This window comes from Callithrix jacchus, chromosome 10 (assembly GCF_049354715.1).
Source record: "Callithrix jacchus isolate 240 chromosome 10, calJac240_pri, whole genome shotgun sequence".
NCBI classification, from domain to species: Eukaryota; Metazoa; Chordata; class Mammalia; order Primates; family Cebidae; genus Callithrix; species Callithrix jacchus.
The window spans coordinates 42,040,046-42,062,147 of record NC_133511.1 but is presented as its reverse complement, the minus strand read 5'-3'; positions in this window follow the sequence as shown (position 1 = coordinate 42,062,147).

Below are 22,102 nucleotides of genomic sequence, written 5' to 3'. Positions count from 1 at the left end.
AAATCTTCCTGGTGATGGATAGTTCTAATCTTGATTCTGTTGGTGTTTACATAATGTGAAAATATGGCACAGGACAATATACACACATTGTATTGTGTTCTCTGGTTTTGATGTTGTGCTATAGTTATACAAGTTATGGCCATTGGGGGAAACTGGGTGAAGAGTTCATGAGATTTTTCACTGGAGTAAAGTATTTCAGAGCTAGAAGAAATTTAAAGTATTTTTCAAAAAAAAATTAGGACAGGCATAATAGTCTCCATTCTTATATGTCATGTTAGGTGTAATTCTGTTCTTCAGTAAAACATCTTGACCTTTAATTGGCAACTTCTCTCACTTCCTGCCTGCTACCCTAAGGTATCAACTCTATAGTATATTAATCATACTATCGCATTTTGCTCCTGTGAAATTTCCTATAAAACAAAAATGACTTTGTAAAATCAGAGTGCTTAATGCTCTGTCTCCCTTCGTGTGTGAAATACGTAAATCAGTTTTCTCCAATGACCACCACCTCCTTGGAGGATGTACGGTCATCATTTCTTCTATAGTTTCCAAGTATTTAAGAAATTGTAGTCTCATAAATTTTTTCTATGGATTTATTTTCTGTGTGACAGAGTGTTAAAACTGACTATTTATGTGTTGTTTCTACTGTGGTACCAATACAATGGATATAAGATACTGTAATAAGTATAAAACAAAGCTTTCCTGTATGCAGATTTTTCCAAAACAAATATTGGAGAATATGTTTAAATGAATCTTACACTATTCAGCTCTTTAGATAGATAAAAGATAAAGAAAATGAGGTATATGTATATCATGAAGTACTATAAAAAATAATAAGGTTATGTCCTTTGCAGGGACATGAATTGAGCTGAAGCCCATTATCCTTAGCAAAATAATACAGGAATAGAAAACCAAATATAACATGTTCTCACTTATAAGTTGCAGAGGGGAACAACATACACTATGGCCTGTTAAATTGGGTGGAGGGTGGGAGTAGGAGAGGATCAGGAAAAATAATGAATGGGTACAAGGCTTAATACTTGGATGATAAAATAATCTATACAACAAATCCCATGACAAATATTTACCTATTTAACAAACCTGCACATGGACCCCTGAACTTAGAATAAGAGTTTTCAAAAAAGGCAAAAAAAAAAAAAAAAGGATTTATTTGACACACAGATGCATACACAAATAGAGATTTTTTAAATGAATGAATATTTTCTTGGAAATAGTTCATGCTGTGGGTTCATGATTTCCCCATTTGGGGTTGGGAATTTGGGGGTTATACCTCCTTCACCTTAGTTCTAGAGAAAGTGAGCATTAGTAGGATCCATTGGAAAGTCATGCACTTCCCTATGGATGGAAGATACTCTGGACTATAGTCTCACTCTCAATGCAAAATTTATGGGGAGAAAGATAAGCTAACTGTGGGTTTTGTTTTTGTCTTGTTTCAATTTTGATAGAATGTTTGTTCTCCTGAAAGTTGTCACATCAGAGAATACATGAGTACATTCTGTGAACACAAAAAAGAAAGAACGCCAGAGTGGGTCATCTTTGCCCCCTACAATACGCCTTTTGAAAGGTGCAAAAGACTCAGTAGAAGGAAGCTGACAGTGATAAGTGAATGTTTAGGCATTAAAGAAAGAGCTACATTGACTATCCAGAAAAGACATATATCATGAAAGAAGTCCCCAGCTATGGACACATCTGAGGCCCTTGGACATGCCCAGAAAAGAAAATGGCAGTTTTAAGTATTTGCCATACCCAGAGAGTACAAAGCCAGCATACACAGTAAGCTGAACATATTTTAAAGGAATGCGAGATCAAAATCAAGATGTGTTTTTATTATATCACAAGTATTTTTACCAAAGATTAGTCAAATAGATTTTTCAAATACATATTCTTTGTACTCCAAATAATCTTACAATTATTATTTTTTAATTTCTGAACTTTCCCCTAGCTTCTCCAAACACGTCTATAGTGACCATTAATTATTCAGTGCAGTACCTTAGAGGAGAATAATTTTTCAGGTAATTAATAGTATCGCTTTCTTTACACAAGTCTTTGAGTTTGAAGGAGAGAATCATTTCCTGTACAATGACTACAGTGTGGTCAAGAAGAATAAAAAAAAAAACAAGAGATTTAGCCTTCAGATTGTGGTTTAAAAAAAAAGCAAAATGCCATTTCTGTGTCAGTTGAGTGTGTACAATAAAAGTCAAATTGAATGTGTTGAGTATCAGACAATAATATGGAAAGGCAGGTATACGAGGCAAGCTTGAAAAACTAGGAATACACCTAAATATGCTTATACAATATATTTACCTACAGAAATTACAAGCATAATATCTCAATCAGGATGAGTTTCTACAACAAAATAATTTATATAAATGTCAAAATATTTTTGCTTCACATAAAATATTTTTAGATTGCTAGAAATCATTTAAACAGTTTTTTACTTAGGACAAAACATAAGTAGATTTGTTTCAGAAGATAAAAATTAAAAGATGAAGATACAGATTCTAAAAATTTCTTAAAGAGCATTTTCCCTGATAGTAGCATATGCTCACTATTAAAATGTGAGAGCAGAAAAAAATTTGTATTTTAACTATTGAACAGTGTCACATTTTAACTTATTTTTAATGTTTTATAGTTGTTTTGCTTTATGTTAAACATTATTTTAAAACATTTTTAAATTTGACAAGAAAATACAGTTTCCTAGGTGATCACTCCTTATGGGGTACATGGGATATTTTGATACAGGCATGCAATGCTTAATAATCACATCATGAAAAATGGAGTATCCATCCCCTTGGAGTATCCAAATGAATCTTTGTGTTACAATCATCCACATTTAGTTATTTTAAATCATACAGTTACATTCTTTTTTTTTTTTTTTTGAGATGGAGTTTCGCTCTTGTTACCCAGGCTGGAGTGCAATGGCGCAATCTCGGCTCACCGCAACCTCCGCCTCCTGGGTTCAGGCAATTCTCCTGCCTCAGCCTCCTGAGTAGCTGGGATTACAGGCACGCGCCACCATGCCCAGCTAATTTTTTGTATCTTTAGTAGAGAGGGGGTTTCACCATGTTGACCAGGATGGTCTCGATCTCTCGACCTCGTGATCCACCCACCTCGGCCTCCCAAAGTGCTGGGATTACAGGCTTGAGCCACCGTGCCCGGCCTACAATTACATTCTTATTCACTATAGTCAACCTGTTGTGCTAGCAAATACTAAGGCTTTTCCTTTGAATTTTTTGTACCTGTTAACCATCCCCACTTCTCCACCCAGTCCCCTACTAACCTTATCAGCTTCCAGTAACCATCTTTCTACTCTCTATCTCCATGGATTCGATTGTTTTGTGTTTTAGATACCACAAATAAGCGAGAACATGCAATGTTTGTCCTTCTGTGGCTGACTTATTTCACTTAACATAATAACCTCCAGTTCCGTCCATTTACAACAACATGCAAGTTTTGCTTCTAAATCTTGGCTGTCGTGAACAGTGCTGAGACAAACATGGGAGTACAGATATATCTTCAACGCTGATTTCGTTTCTTGGTGATGGGGTACATACCTAGCAGTGGAACTGCCGGATTATTAGGTAGTTCTATTTTTAGTTTTATGAGGCACCTCCAAACTATTCTCCATAGTGGGTGTACTAATTTACCTCCCCACCAATAGTGTACAAGGGTTCTGCTTTTCACCACATCCTTGCCAACATTTGTTATTGCCTGTCTTTTGGGTAAAAGCCATTTAACTGGGGCGAAATGATATCTCACTATAGTTTTATCTGTATTTCTCTGATTATCAATGATGTTGACCACCTTTTCATATGCCTGTTTACATTTGTATGTCTCCTTTAGAGAAATGGCTATTCAAATCTTTTGTCAACCTTTGAATCAGATTATTAAATATCTTATCTACATAGTATTTTGAGCTTCCTATATACTCTGGTTATTAATGTCTTCTCAGATGGGTAGTTTGAAAATATTTTTCCCATTCTCTAGGTTGTGGTTTGTCTCTTCATTTTGTTGGCTGTTTCCTTTCCTGTATAAAACCTTTTAACTTGATGTGATTCCATTTGTCCATTTTTGCTTTGCTTGCCTGTGCCTATGGGGTATTACTTAAAAAATTTTTGCCCAGACCAATGTCCTAGAGAATTTTCCCAATGTTTTCTTGTAGTAGTTTCATAGTTTCTGAGCCTAGATTTAAGATTATTACATTTTGATTTGATTTTTGTATATGGTGAGTGATAGGTATTTAGTTTCATTCCTCTGCACATGAATATCCAGTTTTCTCAGCATCATTTATTAGAGACACTGTATTTCCCCAAAGTATATTCTCAGCACTTTTGTTGAAATATCTGTAGGTATGTGGATTTGTTTCTGGGTTCTCATTCTGTTCTATTGTTCTATGTGTCTGTTTTTATGCCAGTACCACGCTGTTTTGGTTACTATAGATCTGTAGTATAATTTGAAGTCAGGTAACGTGATTCCTCCAGTTTTGTTCTTTTGGCTTAGGAGAGCTTTGGCTATATTTGGGGTATTTTGTGGTTCCAAATAAATTTTAGAATTTTTATTCTATATTTTTGTAGAATGTCTTTGCTATTTTGATAGAGATCGCATTGAATCTCTAGAACGCTTTGTGTCACATGGACATTTTAACAATATTGATTCTTCCAATCCGTGACAAGTGAATATATTTTTGTTTTGTTTTGTTTTCTCTAATTTTTTTCATTAGTGTTTTATGGGTTTCATTTTAAAGATTTTTTTTACTTCTTTGGTTAATTCCTAGGTATTTAATTTTATGTTTGTCTATTGTAAGCAGAATTACTTTCTTGATTTGTGTTTCAGATTGTTCGCTGTTTGCATATAGAAATGTTAACAATTTTTGTATAATTTTTGTTCTGCAACTTTACTAAATTTGTCTATTAGTTCTCTTTGATTTTGGGTAGGGTCTTTAGGTTTTTCTCAAATATAAGATCATATCATCTGCAAACTAGGATAATTTTATTTCTTTCTTCCTAATTTGGGTGCCCTTTATTTCTTCTCGTCTCTCAGCTCTAGCTAGGACTTCTAGTACTATGTTAAATAACAGTGGCAAAAGTGGGCCTTCTTGTCCTCTTCCAGGTCTTAGGAAAAAGGCTTTCAGTTTTCCTCAATTTGGTATGATACTAGCTGTGGATCTGTTGTATGTGGCTTTTATTATGTTGCAGTACATTCCATCTGTACCCAGTTTTTTGAGTGGTTTTTCATTAAGGGATGTTGAATTTTATCAAATGTTTTTCAGCATCAATTTAAATGATTATATGGTTTTTGTACTTCATTCCTTTGATATATCAAATTGCTTAATTTGTATATGTTGAACCAACCTTCTGTCCCAGGGATAAATCCTACTCAGTCATGATGAATGATCATGTTAACATATTGTTGAATATAGTTTGCTAGTAATTTGTTCAGAATTTCTGCATCAATATTTATCAGAGATATTGACAAGGAATTTTTGTGTTTGTTTTTATGTATGTCTGTTTGGTTTTGATATCAGGGTAATACTGGCCTCATAGAATAAGTTCACAAGTATTTTTTCCTCCTTTATTTTTTGGAATAGCTTCAGTAGGATTGGTATTAGTTCTTCAAATCCTTGATAGAATTCAGCTGTGAAGCCATAGGGTACTGAGCTTTTCTTTACTGGAAGACTTTCTATCATGGCCTCAATATCATTACTTGTTATTTGTCTGTTCAGGTTTTGGATTTCTTCATACTTCAGTCTTGGTAGATTGTATGTGTCTAGAAATGTATCCATTTCATCTAGATTTTCCAATTTGTTTGTATAAAATTGCTTCTAGTTGCCACTAATTATTATTATGAAAAATTCTGTAATGTCTTCTCTGAGTTTATGTATTTGGGTCTTTTCCTTTTGTTTTTTTTCATTAGTCTGGATAAAGTTTTGTTGATTTCTTTTCAGAAAAACAACTTTTTATTTCCTTGATCTTTTGTATTGTTTTCTTCATTCCAAATTCATTTGTTTGGCTCTAATCTTTATTATTTATTCTACTAGTTTTGGGTTTGGTTTGCTCCTGCTTTTTAACTTCTTTAAGATGCATTGTTAGATTATTTACCTGACGTTTTTCTTCTTTTTTGATATAGGCACTTATTGCTATAAATTTTCCTTTTAATACTGCTTTTGCTATAATCCATAGGTTTTGGTATGTTGTGTTTCTATTATAATTTGTATCAAGAAGTTTTCCAATTTCCTTCTTAATTTCCTGCACGAGTCACTGATCATTCAGGAGCATATTGTTTAACTTCTATGTGTATAGTTTCTAAAATTTCTAGTTATTGATTTCTAGTTTCATTCCATCGTGATCAGAGAAAATGCTTATTATTATTTTATTTTATTTTTGAACATTTAATACTTGTTTTGTGACCTAACATAGGGTCTATCATTGAGAATGATCCATGTGGTGAGGAAAATAATGTGTACTCTGCAGCAGTTGGATGAAATGTTTTATCAACGATTATTAGGTTCATTTGTTCTATACTGCAGATTAGGTCTGATTTTTTTTCTAATTGATTTTTATCTGGAAGGTCTGTCCAGAGTAGAAGTATCTAGCTATTATTGTATTGAGGTCTTTCTCTTTCTTTAGCTTTAATATTTGCTTTATATATATGCAGACTCAAGTGTTCTGTACACATGTATTTATAATTGTTATATCCTCTTGCTGACCTTCTTTTTTATTATATAATGACCTTTTTGTCTTTTACAGTATTTGTCTTGAAATATATTTTGTCTGATATAAGTATAGCAACTGCCGCTATTTTTTGGTTTCCCATGGCATAGAATATCTTTTTCTATTCCTTTATTTTCAGTCTATATGTATTCTTAAATGTGAAGTGTGCTTCTTGTAGGCAGCAGATCACTGGGTCATGTTTCTCAATACCTTTTTTATATTCTATCTTTATATTGGAGAATTTAGTCCATTGATATTCAGTGTTACTATTGATATGTTGGGACTTATTCTTGTCATTTAGTTATTTGTATTGTGGTTGTTTTTTGGTCTTCCCTTTCTATTGTCCTTTCAGTGAAAGTGATTTTCTCTGCTGGTATACTTTAATCTCTTGCCTTTTATTTCTTGTGCTATCTGTTGTATCTTATAATGCAATATTTTAAAACTAATTATAACTTAACATTGATTGCATAAAAAACATGCAAAAGGAAAACTCATGATTACTCTACACTTTAACCTCATCCTCCTACTTTCATCTTTTTCTCATTTCTCTTCATGTCTTATCCTACTGTTTAAGTCTTATTTCTTTTCTCTTGCTGCTTTTTCTTTATCCTTGATCTTGGGAGTTTTGATTATTAAATGTCTTTAGGTAGTCATCTGTGGGTTAATGTTTGGTGTTTTATAACCTTCTTGTTCTTGGATATGTATTTTTTCTCTAGGTTTCAGAATTTTGCTGTTATTATTCCTTTGAATAATTTTTCTACCCCTGTCTCTTTCTCTACCTCTTTTTTAGGGCCAATAATCTTAGATTTGCCTTTTTGAGGCCATTTTCTAGGTCTTGTAGGCCGGCTTTGTTCATTTTTATTCATTTTTCTTTTGTCTCCTCTAACCGTGTATTTTCAAAGAGCCTGTCTCCAGATTCACCAATTATTTCTTCCCCTTGACCAATTCTGCTATTAAGTGATTCAGATGCATTCTTCAGCATGTCAGTTGAATTTTTCAGCTCTAGAATTTCTGCTTGATTCTTTTTAATTATTTACCTATTTTTGTTAAATTTATCTAATATAATTCTGAATGCTTTCCCTGTATTATCTTGAATTTCTTTGAGTTTCCTCAAAACCACTATTTTGAATTCTTTCTTTGAAGGGCTCTAGGATAAACAGCTAATGATGCCATGGCTTCAGAGTAATCAGTTCCCCCACATCCCTAGACGATCCAAAGAGGCTGTCTGGGAGCCAGGGATGGGAGTCCAAAATCTTAGAAATTTATCTGGTATTCTATTCTATTGTGGCTAAACTGTCACTGAAACCACAATACAAATTCCTTCTCTCTCTTTCCTCCTTTTTCCACAGGCAGAAGTTCCTCTCTCTGTAGCCATCACTACCTCAATCTACGGTGGGTTCTGCCAAGCCACTGCCAACATTCACTAAAAGCCCAAGGGCTCTTCACTCATCTTGTGGTGAAGGCTGCCAGGTCCAGGACTCTGCCTTCAGGGTAGGGAAGGTCCAGAAATGCTGTCCAAGAGCCTAGCCTTGGATTTGGGGAAACTGAGAGCTCATTTGTTGTTCTACCCCACTCTGGCCAAACTGGGACGTAAGGTGCAAGGGAAAAGCCCCCTTTACTTTTCCCTCTGCTTTTCTCAAATAGAAGGAGTCTCTCCCTGTAGTCATAACAGCTATGAATGTGCTGGGTCACACCAGAAGCCAGCCTACCCTAGAGTCTAAGGCTTATAGCACACTACCTGGGGTATTGCTGATGGTTACTTAGGGCCCATGGCCTTTTTATTCAGCGGGTGATTAACTCTGCGAGAACTTGGTTGCTCCCTTCAGGGCAGTGGGTTTCCTTCAGGCTTAGTGTGTCTAGAAATGTTGTCAGTGAGCCAGGGCCTGGAATAGGGGCCTCATAGCTCTGCCTAGTGCTATATACTATTGTGGTTGAGCTGGTATCTAAGATGAAAGATAAAGTCCTCTTTAGTCTTCACTCAGCTCTCCTTAAGCAGAAGGAATGAGTCACTTTCATTTCTGTGAGCTGCATGGCCTAGGGTTGGGAGAAAGATGGCATAAGCACTCCCTTAGCCACCCCAGCTGGTGTCTTCCTAGGACACATTCTACCCTAGTCCACTGGCTCTGAGTCCAGACCAGCACTAGGAGTTGCTTAGACTGTCCTTTTAAGTTTACTCAGGATCCCAGAGCACTTTGTCCTGTGGGAGCCATGCTTGCCTAGAAACTCAAGTTCTGACCACTGGGATGGGTGTTTCCCTCTAGCTAGGTCTGGTCCAAATGCTTCCTCCATGCATGGGTGCTAGCTGAGCCCAGAACAACTTAGCTCTCTGCTGTGACAGGACAGCACTGAGTTCAATGGAAAGTCCCCTGTGTGCTCTCTCCCTCACATGCACAGACTCTTTCTCCATGCTGCATGACTGCTGCCAGGGGACAGGGGTGGGATCCATGATTCATGACTGTCTCTCCTACCCTCTTCAATGTCTCTTTCAGTGACATAAAGTTAAAACCAGGTACTGTGATTTCTCACTTTATTTTTGGTACTTGTGCAATGTTTCACTGTGTGCAGATTCTTATTAAATTTGGTGTTTCTGTGGAGGAGATGAATAGTGCAGTCATTTATTCCACCATCTTGCTCTCTCCCGTGTAACTTTTCTAGCATATAGATGTCACCCTAGTGCTAAACGCTATGTAATTGCACACAGCTTTAAGTTAAAGTTTTAAACTCTTAGCATGTTTATAGATAAAATGTGAAAAGACATTTTGATGTCATCATAGATGTTTCATTCACAATGAAGTCTATGACTGTCAACTAATAGTTGCATTTTATTACTGAATCTTTTATTCATAGCATCTTATGTGTCTAATTTTCCTTACATGATTTCAGAATCTATTATTCTATATCTGTTAATCCTCTAGTTGAATATATGAATATTGGCATTCCTTTATATTTGCATAGACATGGATATTACAATAAAAATTCATAGAAGCCTTTTTAAATAAAACTTCTATATAATTCAAACATTGTATTAAACTGAAATATGCCTGCTTTGGTTAAAATCCAGAGTCATAGAAATACTAGTCAATTACCATGACTTTGGCTTACATTTAGCTCTAAAATGAACTTTTATTGAAATACAGTGACTTAAATAAAAACAAAAATTGAGCGCAGTTTTGTGACTGATCTCTAAGTGTAAGTAATAACCTTCAAAGTGCTGACACCAGATCATAGATTAGGGTATCCCCAAATTTAGAATTCTTAGGAGTCCAATAATGGTGTTTATTACGAGACATGTATTCTTGAATTTTTCACTGTCTCTCCCAATGTCAGGCACATACCTACAGCATTTGATAAAGATATACTGAATAAATTAATGCCTGACATTATATCCATGTATATAAATCGAGCCTTTGAGAATTTTAAACCCTGGCTAGAAAGTTCAGTCTAAGAAAAAAAAAAAAAGACTCAACCTTGATATGAGACCAGAATGAGTCAAAATTAGTTTAACTGGATTGGCTTTATATAATAAAAATTCAAAATGGGCAGCCAACTTAATGTTAGCTTATCTTGAACTCTATCCAAATTCATTACAATAGAATCAAAGATATATTTGTTATGCCATGATTCTAACCTATAACTCATTACTACAGAAAAGACCATTCTAAATGGCACAGTGAGACTTCAGTGTGGACTTTAATCATTATATTACTATTACAATTTTGGTAATAGTATGCAGGCATCTTTAGTGCCATATATTAAACATACTGGAAGCACCTACAGCACCTTACACCTATATACGTATATATTTTTAATACTTTAAGTTCTGGGGTACATGTGCAAACTGTGCAGGTTTGTTACATAGGTATACATGTGCCATGGTGGTTTGCTGCATCCATCATCTACATGAGGTATTTCTCCTAATGCTATCCCTCCCCTAACTCCTCACTCCCCTGCTATCCCTCCCCTAGCCCCTGACTCCCTGACAAGCCCCGTGTGATATTCCCCTCCCTGTGTCCATGTGTTCTCATTGTTCTACACCCACTTATGAGTGAGAACATGCAGCCTTACACCTATATATTTAAGAGCAAACTAAACACATGATACAGAATGAATAAATTGGAATCTTTGGGGGCTTTAGATGATCAAATAACAGTTTAAATATACCCAGATGACATGATACAGGTTTCATTTTTTTCTGTAGCCAATTTAGTCAAATATTAGTACATTATTAATTCTTCTTACTCATAATCACAAAGTTGAATAAAAATTAAATTGAGAATATACTATACTCTTGAAATAGTTCCCTCAGAACTGAACTCCTACAGCTTTAGATTTGCCATTTTCCTCTTCCTCCATAATTTTTTTCATCTCTTTAAAGAATGAATTTCTCAGCAAGCAAGCATGTTCTTTTATGAATTATTTATAAACTAATTAAAATAGCATAAATCACAAATTTCTGATGGATACAGATGGGACTCTGTAATGACAGTCCACCAGGAAGGACAGTTTTGATATGACCTTAAAGTGTTCAGTAATTGCTATTTAGTAGAGCAGTTGAGAATTGTAATAATGTCTATTTTGTAGCTCAGACTGAACCAGCACCATGTTGATTAGCATATGTTAAAGCTACCCCTGTTTTATTCTATTGCTAGTGGAGCAGCTGTGCTGAGAAACTGATTTCTCATTGGGCTTTTGAAAGCAAAAACTCAAAACAATAGAGTCAAAGCAGGAATACTGTGGAAACTGTTTTACCCATTATTATAGGAGAAGCACTCACACGCATACATACACACAACACACACAAATATGTCTACATCTATGTTTGTATAGTTTTTGCTGGTTGATTCTTTGTTAACAAATTACTCAGCCTACCAAAGTCTGCCTGCAGATTTTTCTTCTGTGCTTGGACAGAGACAGAAATTACAAGTGTTATTCAGTACTAGTGCCAGCTATTTGAGACAAAATAAAATTCTTGTCTATGTTGAGCATAGGAAAGGAAAAAAGAAAGAAAATGCTCACATAACTTTGTTGTTGAAAGAGTAATGGAAGAGTGAATAGCATAAGGAGTAACAGAAGGTCAAAGTGGGAAATGAGAGTCAACCAAGGAAATACAAAAAGCCTTAAGTGTCCAAGAAAGCCAAATGCAGAGGAGAAGGTCTTTCAGGCAACAGATAATGAACGGCCAGTGACCGCATTGTCCATTACCGGGCTTCAAAAACATTGTTGAGAATTTCTCTATGTAACAAACTACTTGAAAACCAAAATAAAAAAGAGGCTAAACTCTGTAAACTTCTCACATATCTATTTTCAGACCCACCAGGATGTGCTAGTTTTCTAAGTCTAACTTAACTAATTACTATGAGCTTGGAAAAGTAAAACAACAGAAATGTATTCACTTACAGTTCAGCAGACCAGAAGTCCAAAATCAAGGTGTCAACAAGGTTGGTTTCCCCCGGAGGCTCTAAAGGAGAAGGCTCCCTTTTTCCTCTCTCCTAAATTGTGGTGATTGCTCGCAGTCCTTGGCCTGCAGACAAAATCTCTGCATTCATTTTTGCATCACATTTCTCTCTGGGACTGTTATCTTTTTCTCTCTTATAAGGATACTCTCATTGAATTTAGAGCCCAATCAAATCCAGTATAATCTCATTTATTGCTTGCCTTAATTTTATATGCAAAAAACCCCCCATTTCTGAATAAGATCAAATTCTTATGTTTTAGGTGGGAAAGAATTTGGGGACACAATTCAGCATGATTTCTATCAAGGTTTAGAAACAGATCATTCAGTTATTTAAGATTTCTTAAAGAAAAAAGCTTTGTTTTCATATTTAATAATCAAGAGCTATATAATATAGACTTGAATTATTATTTTTAATCAAGTGATAGAATGGCTATACAACTACCTGTATCAACACTATAAAACATTCTATGTGGTTCAATTTAGAAAAACCAAATACAGATTAATATCTACAGAATCTATTTTGTTTCCTTTCTTAATGAAAATTGCTTACAGAATTCTGTCCGTATATGTGGGGAGGTTACCTTTTCTATTAGATAGAAGGACATCAATAAAATTCGTAGCCATTGCCGTGGTATGATGCCCCAAAGTGCTGCTTTAACATGTCCTCCAAGTGATTCTAGTGCTCACTAAAGTTTAAGAAGCACTGACCTGGAGTAACAAGTGATTTCACCTGTGTTACCCATTTATTTCTTGAAACAAGCCAGTAATTCAGGCATTAATACATTTCTTTCCTTACAGATCTAGAATATAAGGCTCAGAGGTGAATTGACTCAAGTTAGACAATTCACTGAGTCGAAGGCAGAGCTATATGGAAAATTTATTCATGTTAGTTAATATACTAGTCAGTTTCATGAAATAAAATTGTGATAAGAATATAGAAACAAATACATGTAGTCCACAAACTTCACAGAACCTGGGATATCTCTCACCTGTTTTCTTTTTTTCCTATTTTCTGTATTCTCACACTGGATACAACATGGAAAGCCATTTCAGACACCAAAACTGTCAGCTGCCAAGATATTCTGACCACCTCCATGCTGTGCCCTGCTGCTCTGTGCTCCAGTGAACTCAGGCGTTTGGCCTGACCTCCACAGATGTATCACCTTCCCTCCTTCAGGGAAATTCTCAATTAAAGAGAAATGGCACGTAAATTTAGATTTGAATGTTTAGATCCATAGCTCTTCCCTAAATATTTCTCTCTTCTGTAAAAACAAGTGCTTTACATTCACCAGTAAGCCACACATGGAGGAAAGTTATTCTTAAGTGTAGCAAACAAACATCAAAATAACAGTCAACCTTTCAAATATTGCTCATTGCTAATCAGCAGGAACTGTGAATTACAACTCACAGAATAAAGAGAATCTTAAATACTCCTTTCATCTTGCCTGCCAAGTGATGTCTCTCATCTAGAAAATGTAAAAAGAAATCGTGAGTTGAAAATAAGATGACTAATGAATTGATCAGATGATATGGATCAGAAAAGAGAATAGGTAATTGTGCAAAGAGAACACTCAGATCTCTTCCAGGCCCATTGCTAACTCAATGTATGACTTTTTAATCAATTGGCTATTTTCATATTTGTCAATTTACAGTGTTGAGATAAATGTTATCTTTCTTCTGTATTAGGATTCATACAATACGAATGAACCTTTAACATTCTGTCAAAAATATTCAGCTAAAATATTTCTATTTTGAGAAAGATTCCAGGATAAAGTTCACAGAAATGATTTAGATCGCAGAAATAATCGGAAAATCATATGTTGTTAAAAATCTGTAAAGGAGCTATTTTACTATCTTGTTCAACGGTGAAATCTGAACAGAACTGACAATGCTTAACACAGTATTGCTCCTAAGACCAAGTTCTCAGGTCTAATAAGTTATGCAAAACCCGTACACTCTGAACAATGTAACCATGTATAAAGTCTTACTGGGGTGACTTTAAATCAACATTTAATGATCATCCATAGTACACAAAGGATTTGAGTGCAACTTTGACTTTTTTTCATAGTTATTTAACTTCTTGGAGTAAGTGAGGTTTTATAATGTCATATTACAAAAACAATGCCAGCAAAGCAGATGTTCTGATAGAGGTGTTTCCTCAAGTTAACACCAAATGTTACACATAGAAGTTCTCAATACTTGCACTGCCCTTGGTTAAAATAGCATCCTCAAGTTACAAGGCATAATTCAGCATCTTAAATAAGAATTATTTATTTTTAACCTAAGTTTTGTTGCCTTCAAAAGAGTACTATAAAACTTAAAATACCCTGACATTACAAGGATTTAAAATCATAACCTTAAAGACTTTGGAGTTTATCTCAGAATGACGATGCTATGCAAAGTATGATCTATTAGCCACATGAGGCTATTCAAATGACACAAGTTAATCTGTCTTAATAAAATTAAATATTCAGTTTCTCAGTTGCAATAGTCAACTATTTTAAGTCCTCGATAGCCACTTGTGCCTCGTGGCTACTGTAATGGATAGAGTAGAAAACATTCCCATAACGAAAGTAAGTCCTACAGTGCCGGTATAGGTTCTTGAAATGTGGAAACCATGGCTTGATTTGGGAGAAAGGGATGCCATGAAATTTGTATTCAAGATAATTCGTTTGGGGTACAATGTGGAGAATAAATTTGTGGGCAGAGAAGACTGGAAGAGAGAATTCTAGGTGGTTCTTTGTGTTAGGGTTATCTGGAGAAACAGAATGAACAGGATATATGTATATATAAAGGCAGGGCACATTTACTAAGCAGTATTGACTCACATGATCACATTGACACAACAGGTAATCTGCAAGCTGAAGAGCAAGGAAGCCAGTCTGAGTCCCAAAACCTCAAAAGTAGGGAAGCCAATAGTCCAAGACTACCAAAGCTGAAGAACTTAAAGTCCCATGTTTGAGGGAAGGAAGCATCCAGCATGGGAGAAAGATGTAGGCTGGAAGACTAATGCAATAGAATCTTTCCACGTTCCTGTGTCTGCCTTTATCCTAGCTGTGCTGGCAAATGATTTGATGGTGCCCAAACACATTCAGGGTGGGACTGCCTCTTCCAGTTCACCGACTAAAATGTGAATCTCCTTAAGACACCCATAAACAGGACAATTAACTCCCTAAATACCTTTGATTCGTTGAAGTATATCAGAGAGTAAGAAAAATTTAAAACCCATAAATAAGTACGAAGTGATTTAATATGAGTAAACAGAAACTGATGAGATCAGTGGTGAGCTGGAAAGTAAAAAAGGAGGGCAAAAGAGCTTTTAGGAAATCTGATAACGCGAAGAGTTCAGAGATGCCACTACAAGGATTCTACCTACGTGAAGCTCAGAACAGATTATTTCCAACTCTTTGACGCTGCTGAAAACCAACAATATTTTGAGTTACCTGATCACAGCAGCTCCTCATAAGTAATGTTTTCTTCAGTTCTTGCTTGTATTAGTTGGCCTGGGCTGCTATAACATACCATAGACAACGTGGCACAAAGACTTATTTATTTCTCACAGTTGCAAAGGCTGGGAAGCGTAAGCTCGAGGTGAAGATTGATTCAGTTCCTCATGAGGACTTTCTTTCTGGTTTGCAGATGGCTGTCCTCTCACTGTGGAGAGAGACGGGGGGAGGGAAGAGAGAGAGATTCCTTTTTCTTTTTATTAAGCCATTAATCCCACCATCAGGAGGGTACTACCTTCATGACTTCATCTGACCCTAATTACCTTTCAAAGTTAGGACTTCAAAATACGAATTTTAGGGGAACAAAAACTCACTCCATAACACTGTCTTTTCAATTTTGTATGAGGATCCTTCACTGCGGGAATCTAACTAGAATATTACTGAAAAGGAAATCTGGAAAATTCCTTTAGCAAGCATTCTACTCCTAAGGTATAGAGAAAAGTTTACAAGATCTGCGATGATACTGAGATTTAATTAATCATATATTTATGATATAGTTTGCAGCATTGGATAAATCAAATTCTTTCATCTTATCTCATCCATATATAGCATCCTAAAAACAGACCAGTAAGAATAACAATGGAAGGGTGCCTGCTTTTACCACTTGAATCACGTATTGTACTAGAGACCTTTGCCATTTCAATAAGATAAGATAAAAATATAGGGTATACAGATTGCAAAGAACAAAGTAACTACTTCTATTTGCAGACTCATGATAATCTCAGGAGAAAATCCTTAGGAATATACAAAACAGTGTTTACCATTAACAAGTAATTATAGCAAGGTCCCAGAATATACATTAATATAAAACACTCCTTGTATTATAATGTGAATCCAAATAGCAGTTTAAAAACCATAAAATAGTTAGAAATAAATTAAACAAAGCACATACCAGATCATGTTTTTTCTTTTGTTTTATCTGTTGTTTTGTAAATAAAGTTTTATTTGATTTATTAATTTTATTAGCCACACACATTTGTTTTTTAATCCAACTTTTAAGTTCAGGGGTACAAGTGTAAGTTTGTTATATAGGTAAAACTGTGTCATGGGAGATTGTTGTGCAGATTATTTCATCACCCAGGTATTAATATTAGTTATTTTCCCTGATCCTCTCCCTCTGCCCACCCTCCATCCTAGTGTGTGTTGTTCCCCTCTATATATCCATGTGCTCTCATCATTTAGCTCCCACTTATAAGTGAGAGCATGCAGTTGGTTTTCTGTTCCTGCATTAGTTAGCTAAGTATAATGGCCTCCAGCTCCAACTATGTCCCTACAAAGGACGTGATCTTGTTCTTTTTTACAACTGCATAGTATTCCATGGTGTACATGTATGACATTTTCTTTATCCAGTATATCATTGTGGGCATTTATGTTGATTCCATGTCTTTGCTATTGTGAATATTGCTGCAATGAACATATGAGTATATGTGTCTTTATAATAAAACAATTTTTATTCCTGTGGGTATATACCCAATAATGGGATTGCAGAGTCAAATGGTTTCTCTGTTTTTGGTTTTGAGGAATTACCACACTGTCTTCCACAATGGCTAAACTAATTTACACTCCTATCAGCAGTGTATAAGTGTTTTCACACTTTTTCTCTGCAGCCTTGCCAACAACTACTATTTTCTGTTTTTTTGTTTTTTTTTTTTTTAATAATAGCCATTCTGACTGCTGTGAGATGGTATTTCTTTGTGGTTTTGATTTGCATTTCTCTAACCAGATATTGTGCTTTTAAAACTGCGGAGTATTTCGGAGAGAATGTTTTAAACAATACTTAAGGAAGAAGATACGTATTATATTTATGAATTAGAAGAACTCACTATTATTAAGATCTTACATCTTTTCAAATTGATCTGGAGAGCCAAAGCAGCCACAATCAAAATTTGTTTGCATTAAAAAAAAAAGAATCCAACAACTTGATTACAAATTTATATGGAAATGGAAATGATTAATGATAACAAAAGCAATTTTTGAAAAGAAGAACTAAGTTAGAGGACTTATATTTAAATTTTTATTTGAAGAATTATTTTAAAATTAATTAGGAGAGCATGGTAATGACAACGAGGTAGACATACATCATTGAAACAAAATAAACAATCCAGGGATAGATCCATACACACCTAAGCAAATGTCAACAAAGATTCCAAAGCAATTCAATGGGAAAAGGAAACATTTTTTTCCTAAAAGCATTGCTAGAAAAACTAAATATGCATATGGAAATAAACATGAAAATAAAATTATCTCTCACCCTATACACAGAATATAATTTAAAATGGATCAAATATCTGAAGTAAAAAGGTAAAACTATTATACTTATTTAAAAAATTGAAAAATACCTTGTAAAACTTGAAATGGGCAAATATTTTGAGTTCTTAGGAAATAAGCATTAACCATAACAAAACTGGTGAACTGGACTTAATAAATTTAAAATATTTGTTGTTCAGAAGTAAGAAACAATGAAAGCCACAGAATATAAGAAAATATTGACAATACATATATCTAATAAAGGGCATATACCTTAAGTACATAAAGAACACTATCAACTCAGTAATTAGGGCTCTAACACCCCAATACTAAAGTTGGCATAAAATTTTAACGAACAATTAACTACAAAAATATATATTAGTGGCTAATAGCATATGAAAATGAACATTTTGTGTCATTAGGAGAATATGAATTAAAACCATGAAACCACAATGAAATACCACTTAACACCTATTAAAATTAAAAAAAAAAAATGAAGAAAGAAAGAAAAGAAATTGGGACTCCATGTTTGGGTCCCCATCCATGAACACTCCCTTCATGGAAGCCATCTTTCTCCTGGGTTTTCCCTCTGGAGTCCCCTTCCACACTCTCTTGTGGAAGCCTGTCTTCCCCTCTGAAACTGCATCTCTCTCTCTATTCCTTTCCACTCAGTGTGGAAGCTGCTTTTCTCTCCTGGATTCCATCTTTCTGGATTCTCTCACTTAGCATGAGAGTTAGCTCTTTCTTTCTGTCTCTTTCTCCTGTTTCTCTCTCTCTTTAAATAAAATCACTCTCTACAAAAAAGAAAAAAAGAAAAAAAAGAAATTAAAAACACTTGACTATACCAAGTGTTGATGAGGTTATATAACAATTGTAACTCACAATGCTTGTGGGAATGTGAAACTGTATAATCATTTTGGAAACTGGTTAACAGTTTCCTCAAAAGTTCAACATAAACCTACATTGGATGGAAACATATTATTCCTGGATATTAAACAAGAACATATTTCTGTATAACAAATTATGGAAAAGGTTGATGATGGCTTTATTCACAGTAGCCAAATAATGGAAATGAGCCAAATGTCCATCAACAGGTAAACAGATAAATTGTGGTATACTCAGACAATGGAATTTTACGCAGAAATAAGAACTAACTACTGATATACAGAGTAACATGGATTACTCTCAAAATTACTGTGCTGAGTAAAAGAAGCTAGACACACAAAATACTTATTAAATGGTCACATTTATATAGGATTCTAGAAAGTGCAATTAAAGTTTACCAGCAAAAAGCAGATAACCAGTTATCTTTGGCAGTGGGAAGAGGGAAAAATAGACTACAAATGGTCATGGGAAGTATTTTAGTTGTAATTTTAAAATAAGTTTTGACTACATGGTATGTAATTACAGTTTCACAGGTATATACAACTGTGAAAATAGATCAAATTCTACAATTTAAATGGGTGCTGTTTGATTTATATATACTGTTTCTCACTTAAGTTAAAGAAAGAGTAATATTTTTCTCTCAGACTAACATAATGCTGCTGTACCTTGGAAAAAAAAATACATTTTCTCACATAAAAGGTAAGCCACAGTCATCTGTAAGTCATTCTATATATCTCTGTGTGATACTCATTACCTCACTAGATTAATCACAATTCCACTTAAAATCCTTAACTTAAAAACTGAATTAGGGGCTTAACCAACAATAGAATATTTTACATAAAATACAGGTGACCCTTGAACAACATAGCTTTAAACTGTATAGGTGCACCTATATTTTCTTTTGCCCCTGGCACCCCTGAGACATCATCACCAGCCCCTCCTCTTCCTTTCTTCAGCCTACTCAGTGTGCAGGTGACAAGGGTGAAGATCTTTATGATGATTCACTTCACTTAATGAATAATAAATGTATTTTTTCCTCATAATTGTCTTTGTAACATTCTTCCCTAGCTCATTTTATTGTAGGAATACAGTATATAACACCTATAAAATGCAAAATATGTGTTAATTGACTGTTTATATTAACATTAAGGCTTCTAGTCAACAGTAGGCTTTGAAAAGTTAAAACATCATACAGAAATTTCGACTGCACAGGAGGTCTGGCACACCTAGCCCCTGTGTTGTTCAAGGGTCAACTGTAGTGGGTAAAGAAGATGAGAAGGGAGTTGGTCACTATATTTAATAATAAATAATCAAGGAAGAAAACTGCATGCCTTTTACGTAGTCATGTCTGCATCTGGATATATAGCCATAGCTGGTACTTAAGAGTGTGTGTGTGCGTATTTTTCCCTTTACTATCCAAACCAGATATTCATTCCCTTTGCTTTCAGCCAACCATAAGGCTGGTTGAAGTTCTTTCTTAGGGGAAAGAAACTTTTATTCTGGAAAGGTCTGAAGGTCTGAGCCATTAGTAGTGCTGTATTTCAGGATGTTATAATGTTAAAAAAAAATTACTTGGGAGGGCATCAGGTTGAGATGGCCCCAGTACATCGGGTCCCAACATAAGCAAAACAAAACCTAACTCAGAGTGAATGTGTTTAGCCAAGAAAAACAAAACCTAAGCTTTACCAATCAGAAACTGCCAACTAGCCTCTAACTAGGGAATTTCCATTCTAACTAATCAATATTTTCTTTGTCTTGCTTCCTCCAACGCCTTATAAATGTTCTCCCCTCCTGCCTTTTCTGTGGAGTGCTGAACCCCTGCAGTCTGGTCCTGCCCTATTTGTAAATGGTTGAATGTCGAAATAAACATGCTAAGTTCTATTGTGCCTAAATTCATCTTTTAACCATTGGATATCTTTACAATTCACCCTACAATAGCAGAGTTTTAAGGAAGTGCTCTAAGAATTCTCCAGGCTTACACAGAATCCTCTCTGGTCTGAAGGTTAAAAATGCTCTCTTCATACTCAGGATCGATTGGCCCAGGCAATGAAATTACCCCCTTTTTGCCCATTGCTTAAATGGTAAAGTAAACTCAAAGAGGTCAGGTGGTAGCATCAGCTTACAGTCCATGGGCCATTCTTCTGATGAGAATTAATATCCTTAAGCCAGGAAGCCCACATTGTATGATAAGCCAAAATGCAAAAGAAGTAAGTGAAGAAAGCACTGAAATAATTCGAATAATTCAAAGATTTAATGAAAGTGCAGGTGATAACTAAGGACTTTCAGGAGACATGCAGAAGATTGGCAGAAAACCAAGAGCATTTGAAGTTATAAAAGCCCTTAAAGAAGCATTTCAAGAAAAAATAAAAGTCGAATGTGTTGACTCGCACTTAGAGAACTGTTCAGTTAAGAAGAGAGAATGGAAAATTGCATTTGACAAGAAAAAGGTCTCCCGTGACTTTAATGTGTGTAAAAGTGAATAAGTGGTGTGAACAAAGCAGACTAAAGTAAGTTGAAAGCAAAAAGAAGGTGGGGATGTGGAGAAAGCAAGTGCTGCTTTTGTTTTTGATTTTGTTTTAGAAAGTAATGTGGAAAAAAATCAAAGGATTAGAGAAATAGTTGGAGAGTGACAAAAAGGAAGGGATTTTAGTGGTAGGTAAATTTTTCTTTGCAGCAGATCATGATATACTAGGGAGGGAAAAAACATATGATTCAGACAACATAAATAAAACTCTTGCTCCATGAAATGGGACTCCGAGCCTCTACATATACAGGCGTGCAGACTTCAACTTCACTCATCACTTATGCCGCCTTGCTCCTCCTCTCTACTCTTGAGAATGTTGGTGATGCGATGGCACTGGCAAAAAATAAACAAACACTCTTTTGGTTCACCTGGTCCCATCAAGTCCACCAGCTCTGTTGCTTCCATGTAATAATAAAGGCATAAATTAGTTTTGTGTTGTGGGAGTCTTTAGGCCTAGAATTCCTCCCCAGCCTCTCATTTTCAAGATATCCTATATCCACTCTGCAGGAGTATTTTTAATCTGATGTGAATTTCTGTTTCTTAATATTTATTTCAAGTCATTTCTCTGTTCCTCAAAATCTATCTTCCTAGGTGTTCACAACACAAATCAAATCATAACCTCTTAAATGATTCACTGTTGCCTGGACTGGAGTGCAGTGGTGTGAGCTCAGCTCTCTTGCTATCTCTGCCTCCCTGGGTCAAGCAATTCTCCTGCCTCAGCCTCCCAAGTAGCTGGGATTACAGGTGTCTGCCA